The sequence below is a fragment of the Triticum urartu genome, unplaced genomic scaffold, assembly GCF_003073215.2.
Source record: "Triticum urartu cultivar G1812 unplaced genomic scaffold, Tu2.1 TuUngrouped_contig_5869, whole genome shotgun sequence".
NCBI lineage: Eukaryota > Viridiplantae > Streptophyta > Magnoliopsida > Poales > Poaceae > Triticum > Triticum urartu.
The window spans coordinates 1-7,901 of NW_024116579.1; the positions used below are offsets into that span (position 1 = coordinate 1).

At 42.7% G+C, this 7,901-nt stretch overlaps 1 pseudogene; it reads right to left on the bottom strand.

The window, feature by feature from the left end:
- Window positions 1–2,164: 2,164 nt before the first annotated feature.
- On the bottom strand, window positions 2,165–4,512 carry LOC125529817 (annotated as a pseudogene).
- Between the last annotated feature and the right edge of the window lie 3,389 nt (window positions 4,513–7,901).

Sequence of the window (7,901 nt, forward strand, 5' to 3'; positions counted from 1 at the left end):
TTTGTCAATCGGTACATTACTAGCCCGAGACTCGATCATCGGTGTCCCAATACCTTGTTCAGTCTCGTTACCGGCAAGTCACTTTACTCGTACCGTAATGCATGATCCCGTGATCAACCACTTGATCACATTGAGCTCATTATGATGATGCATTATCGAGTGGGCCCAGAGATACCTCTCCGTCATACGGAGTGACAAATCCCAGTCTCGATTCGTGCCAACCCAACAGACACTTTCAGAGATACCTGTAATGTACCTTTATAGTCACCCAGTTATGTTGTGACGTTTGGCACACCCAAGGCACTCCTACGGTGTCCGGGAGTTGCACAATCTCATGGTCTAAGGAAATGATACCTGACATTCAGAAAAGCTACAACAAACGAACTACACGATTTTTGAGCTATGCTTAGGATTGGGTCTTGTCCATCACATCATTCTCCTAATGATGTGATCCCGTTATCAATGACATCCAATGTCCATAGTCAGGAAACCATGACTATCTTTTGATCAACGAGCTAGTCAACTAGAGGCTCACTAGGGACGTGTTGTGGTCTATGTATTCACACATGTATTACGATTTTCGGATAACACAATTATAGCATGAACAATAGACAATTATCATGAACAAAGAAATATAATAATAACCATTTTATTATTGCCTCTAGGGCATATTTCCAACATCAACCTATTTGGTTCCCTAGCTAGGGCAATGTTGAAATTTCAGCAGCGATATTCCATGTGCTAAATCAAAACAATCCGCCAAGATCGCTGAGTATGGAGCTCGGATGTCAGTGTCTCCTTTGCATGCAACTAAGATGCACTTAAATTACAGAATCTTCTCTTTTTCACACATTCATTTTTCCGTAGCAACAGATGTACGTGTAGTTATTCGGTCCCGTAATGAACTATACGTACAAGTACAAAATGAGCTGGCCGAATTGGCTCGCTCTCCGTGGTCGACATTCGGCAACGGATGCCGACGAGGTAGACACATCACATGCATGCACAAAGACGGACGAAGACACCCACTGCATGCTGCAACGACAGCAGCAACAAATCATTGCAGTATCGCTAACGACGACGGGTGCGCTACGTGCCGTGGCTGCATGCAGGCTGGCAGATGGTCACGAGGCCTTCCGTCCGCGGAATATGACATGCCACCGTTCTGCTAGCTACCTCACCTCTCCTCCTTATAAACGGCAGCCCCGTTGAAGCAAGCGTCTCCATGTTATTAGCTACTACTACTAGTGTAACACAGAAAGAATCGACAGACCCAGAGCAAGTCATGGAGAGGAAGAGCCATGCTGCCCTGTTGGCTGCCGTCGTCCTCCTCCTCCTCGTCGCAGCCGCGGTGGGCGAGAGGCATATCGATTATAAGTCCCTAGACCGAATCCACCCCGCATGCTCTGGCAGCTGCGCTCAGCCTGGTGGACGCTACAGCAGAGGCGCTAAATGTATATACCAGAACAGAGAATGCCCCAAGTGAGTGTATTTGCGTTTGTATGAGTGTCTGCATTTGTAGTACTGTGTTAAAAACAGAGAATGCCCCGCTATATTAATTGTATCGCACGTTGTTTACTGGTATGAATTTGTATCGATCAAGCATTTACCATATTGGAATATATGTGTGTCTTATGTATGTATGTATTTATGTATGTGCGGTATCTCACTACTATGCACAAATCTTGCATGTTATTTGTGCGCAAAATTTATTTGTCGGATCTGTCTACCCATCAGATGGTCAAGATATGTCATCCTTGGCCGTTTTATTTAACATCCTTTTTATACTCGTTCACACTAGCCGTTTAAAGTACTAGACCTTCAGGGTGTTGTTAGTTTTTTGTTTTGTGGCAAATCCAATTAATGTTTTTGCTAGTTCACTAAGCGTGCCATAGTAATTTCTCTCCGCTCAGCTGCAGAAACCTCAAGAATAAGCAATTTGTGCTTCGCATCTGAAAGATTCATCCGAATGAAGGTGACATGGTAGCAAGTTACAAAAACGTGGTAGAAATTACCTTTTCTGCACGTTAAAATGCAGGAAATAACAAATGATTTGCTAATGAAATTTGTGGATTACAATAGGTAATCTGACTGGAAAAGAAATTGAAAAATTGCATCTACCAGTAAGAATAAGAAACAAAATCCGTCATATATCTACTGTTCTCTACCTGCGTTTAACTATACCGGCGTAAGAAAGCTCCACCAAACCCAATTAAAGTTTGCCATTGTTTCTCTCCATTATCACGGTTGGCTTCACGCTCTTTGATCCTCACAACGAGAAGATGGCTATCACGATCAAATGGCAGCTCGTTCTTCTCATGGTGTAACGCCATCCAATATATAACCTCCTTTCTTATCAGGCCTCACGTTATCCGGATAGCCTAGCAGTTTAGCAAAGGGCATGGATGTGCCTGCGTTAACCCCTTTGATCCAATGTCTCGGCAGCTTGCATGAGCCGGTAGACGCGGCCATGAGAGGTGTATCCGGTCGGCTCTGAGTGCGACGCCTTTTGGATACGCCATCCCCGCTTGGAGCACATTGGCATCCGATGTATGTGGATATCGTACATCATGAAGCGGGCCATCGAGTCCCCTGTCATGACGACCATCTCATGTTGTGGCCTTTGAATGTTCATCGAGGTGTCAGTGAAACAGACTTGGCCGGTGACTTGGTCGGCGTCAACCCCATTGGTGAAGCAGAGAGGAATACCACCAACCTACTTTTTTGCATGATAATATGTCTCATTCTTATCATAAAGATCAAAATACAAATCGCGTAAAAACCGACATGACAAAACTGAAAAGATAGCAAAACATTTCTGAGCTTCACACCAATGTCCGTCGCCTGCCTCCGGCACCACCACAGCAGCCGCCAATGGAAAAAATGACAGATCACCTCTTCACCCGAGCTCGACGCAGCTCCATCGCTGATATGCAGTTTTACGAACCTCCAAGGTGGCTCGCCAAAAGTGAAGTCATTCTCGTTGAACGAATCAGACGGTGCAACACGCCACCAAACTGCAGGTCTACCACCCCACCATAACTAAGATAGCGAAGGAGGAAACCATACCTACCATCCATCAAGCACGAACCCAGCACAACTAGCACGATGGCCTCCCCGCCGTCTAGCCCGGCCCGTATGAGCCCCTTGTACGTGTCAGTTACGTACAAATCTCCCGCGACGACTATTTATGGCCTTAAGCAATACAAGTAGCTTCTATTGCTCAAGCTATTTCCTCCCTCGCCCCATATTGGGCCGGCCCATTCACACACGCGCAGTGTAAAAGTAGAAACTAAATGTGCAAGAAGAAGGGATCAAACCAAGGTCTCCAAGGGGAACTCGCACCGTGCTAACCACTGCACCCGACTTCCCTTCATGGTAAGAACCAGGGGCTCGTTCTACTTGAGGCTACTGTAGCTGTTTTCTTCGGGATTTTTTTTCTGGTTTTTCTTTTTATTTTTTGACATGGTTTTCTTCGTTTTTCCTTCCCTTTTTGTTTGGCTTTCCTTTCTTCTTCTCCATTTTTTTGGTTTTCTTTTTCTTCTCCATTTTTTTTGTTTCACTCTACACTTTCGTATATGTCAAAAACATATTTTTAATAAGTGATCAACATTTTTTGTATACACGTACAACATTGTTTGAACGCTTATTCAACATTTTTCAAATACTTGTTCAACATTTTAATACTTATTCAACATTTTCCAAATACTCGTTCAACGTTTTTTAATACTTATTCAAGATTTTTTAAATAATTTTCAACATTTTTTCAAATGCTTCATTAAAAAAATTATATACATGATCAAAAAGATTCATCATTTCTTTAATACTTGGTCAACAATATTTTTATACACACTTTAACATTTTTGAAATGCTTGATTAAAATTTTAAAATACTTGTTCATTTTTTTCAAATGGTTTATTGACATTTTTATATACATGATCAATAAAGTTCACCTGTTTTTACTACATGGTCAACATTTTTTATATACACAATAAACATTTTGTAAATGCTTGATTAACATTTTTCAAATACGTGTTCACCATTTTTTCAAATGCTTGATTAACATTTTTATATGCATGATCGACTTCTCTGAAATACTTGCTCAACATTTTTATTTCGAATTCTTGATTAACATTTTTATATATATGATGTTGAACATTTTTTTAAATAGTTGTTTAATATTTTTCAAATACTTGTTCAACATGTTTCAAATGCTTTTTGTAGAGTGTTTTTTGTAATATATATATATATATATATATATATAAGAGTACAAAAATAAAGCAAAAAATGAAATCAGAAAACGTAAAGAAAATGTAGGAAAACGAGGCTGTGGCCTCTCTCGCGCCTGGGCCGGCTCTCGCAGAAAAGCGAGAAATATGGGCGCCCAAATCCCCCGACTTTCTGGTTGAACAGCAGGCCGAGCGGGCTGCCGCATCGGCTCTGTGTGGCAGGCTCAGATCGGGCCGAGTCCGAGGGGAATTCGTAGGTTTTGGTTATATACACAATAAACATTTTGTAAATGCTTGATTAACATTTTTCAAATACGTGTTCACCATTTTTTCAAATGCTTGATTAACATTTTTATATGCATGATCGACTTCTCTGAAATACTTGCTCAACATTTTTATTTCGAATTCTTGATTAACATTTTTATATATATGATGTTGAACATTTTTTTAAATAGTTGTTTAATATTTTTCAAATACTTGTTCAACATGTTTCAAATGCTTTTTGTAGAGTGTTTTTTGTAATATATATATATATATATATATATATAAGAGTACAAAAATAAAGCAAAAAATGAAATCAGAAAACGTAAAGAAAATGTAGGAAAACGAGGCTGTGGCCTCTCTCGCGCCTGGGCCGGCTCTCGCAGAAAAGCGAGAAATATGGGCGCCCAAATCCCCCGACTTTCTGGTTGAACAGCAGGCCGAGCGGGCTGCCGCATCGGCTCTGTGTGGCAGTCTCAGATCGGGCCGAGTCCGAGTGGAATTCGTAGGTTTTGAAGGAAAACCGGAGTCCTAGTCGAAGCAGAATAAACCATCCTGCTCGGAGGCGCTGAGTTCATCAACCATCCATCGTTAATTGATCCGCGGTGGCAGCAGCGCAACCGGTCTGGCGATCGATCATGGCAGACGACCACGACGCCGGCGACCATCCGTAAGTCTTCTGCTCTGCAGTTTTTCTCTACTCAGTCCTCTCCTTCTCCGGCGCCGCCGCCCACGCGGTCCCAGCATACCCTGCCGTGGGAGTGCACCACACCCAACTCCTGCTCTGCTCGGACATATAGCTAGCCAATTCATGGTGTACGTGCCAACCAACCAACCACACCCTGATGGTTAAATTTCGATTGGTTTCGCCCAGCTTGCTTCCCACCACGGAAACAAAAGCACTACGCATCCTGCATTGTGCTGTGTCAGGCGATTCCTTTTACCCTAAGTCCCTAACTACTATAGTTCTGAATAAACCCCATGCATGTTCTGTTCTGGGTCACTAGACAATGCGCCAAACAACCACTTAATTACCCTCTCCTCTTTTCATTTGTTGGCAAACTAGTTCGCCTCGACTCGACTCGGCTTACTTTTACTGTAATTCTGCTTAAATCATACCTTCTGTTCTTCTGGTTCAGGTGCAAGGATAATTTGCATCATCATCATTCTCAGGTTGCAGTCTCACGCGCTGCTTCAAAGGGGAGGTATGCAAGGTAATTCAAACTCTTAGCCTTTCTTTTTTAGAAAAAGGAGGATGTAGTTGCTCTGCCCAACACTCCCTACTGTGAATCCTCATTTGCCATTCTCAAATGTCATTGCACATCGACAACCCAAATCCTCTGGTTTGCAGCATTTGCAAGTCTAAATTCTAAAACCTTCAGCTTCTTTCAGGGCTGTACTCTGTTCAACGCCACTGTGCATCTTCATTTGACATTCTAAAATGTAACTCATATATCTGTTTCAGATTTAAAGAGAATTTGAATGCCAAGGCAGACGAGACAAAGCAACACCACCATCAAGTTGCCACCTCATGCGCCGCTTCAAAAGGGAGGTATGCAAGTTAAAAACACATAGCCTCTTTACTTTTATTTTTCAATTGATCTCTGTTCAACACCATTGTGCATCTTCATTCGGCATTCTGAAATGTCATTGCAAGATTGATACCCCAAAGCCTCTGGTTCCCAGTATTAAGTGGTCCATTATTGCTTATATTCCAAACTGTTTTTCCTGGAAAATGGTTAACACAATTCCACCCGTTCCCATATGGTTAGCTGAATTGTGTTCCTTCTAAAAACCATACTACACTGCAAACTGCATCGATGACAGGCTTAGAATTGTGCTGAAACGCTCAGCAACTAGTTACAAAATGATGATATCAGAACCTCATGTTTTGCTCTCATTGTGGTATGCCCGTTTCTTCCATTCAACTGTTTTTATCCAGTATCCACACCTGGCAGCTGTCCAATTCAACATGTCAAATTTTGATTCCAAACATACTCGACAAGTTTTAATCATGTTTCAAGAGCTTTGCATGTACCTTCACCATAAAGAAACGCGACTGAGTTAATCATGTCAAATTTTAATCCCAAACAAACTCAACAAGTTTGTAAACATGTTTCAAGAACTCTGCATGCACCTTCATCATGAAAGAAAAGCAACTGGGTAAATGCTACACTTACATTTTTTGTATGCATTATGGTACAGTGCGTGTGATTTGTTCTTTCCTTATGGCATAACAATCTATCCACAATAACGAGCCAGGAGTCGAGCTGGTTGGATGTCCAAGGAGAGGAGCACTCCTGAAGGTATCAACATGAAGGAACATGCTTGGAGGTTTCGGTTCCCCTTCCCCGAACTCCCGAAGTCGACTTACCGTGGTGACCTGAATTCCCTTGGAAGGCCAGTGGTAATGAAACAGAGGAAACCTCTGGAGGTGAGGAACGCTCGCCGTGAAAGAAGAGTCGCAGCAAAACAAAAGGCTGCGCGCTACCACGCGGAGGTGGCCCTGCGTAAATACAACAGAGCAAACAACACCAAGGTCTTCCTCTCTCTCTCTCTCTTTCTCTCTATCTCTGTATGTGAGGTTACAGCAATTGGGATGGCTTTTCAGCCTGATTATCCATTTTAAACGTGTCTTTCCATTTTGATCTTTCAGTTTGAGCTAGTGGAGATAAAAGTGATATCTATATTTTCCGAGTTTGGAGGGGCTGGGGCCCATTATAACTTCACAGCTAAGCAGCCTGAGGACCAGCATTCTTCTGATGCCGACAGTACCAAGCTATTCTTCTCCGAAGTTAACCTCGATTTTCGGAGTGAGAATGATGTGATCATGTGCTGTATAGTTGGGGAAAATGATGCAGGTACGTTCTTGACGGTTGTTCCTATTGCTTCTTACCATAATCTCATATTGTTTCCACTGTTTCCACATATTGATATTTGTCTAACTCTTTATTTGTTTATTATGTTCTAGGCCATTGCTATGGATGCAAGAACTATCAGCCTGTGATTCACCCAAGCAGCCAAGCATATGGCGGCGGTAGCAGTATTGACTATCCTTATCCGGACAGCGAGAGCTCAGACAGCGATTAGTAACATAACACTTGGAGCTGCTTGGTGGCTACCGCTGGCTTGTATCTGTGTCTTGGCTTTCCCCTTGTGTGAGTATCTATCGCAGAGACTAGCTGAAGTTGAGAGACGTGTCATGGGATGGAAAACGGAGCTCTAACTAGCTGTTGTCATGTGTTGTGAATAATCAGATAATGACATATTTGCTCTCGTGGTTTGCTGCCTAGCCTTTGGGGAATACATGCTGCAATGAGTAAATGAGCTTTCAATTGAATGTTGTTGGAGCTCCCCCCCCCGTGGCCCCCGCGGCGTCCGCTTCGGGCGACTCGGGCGGCGACTAGGGTT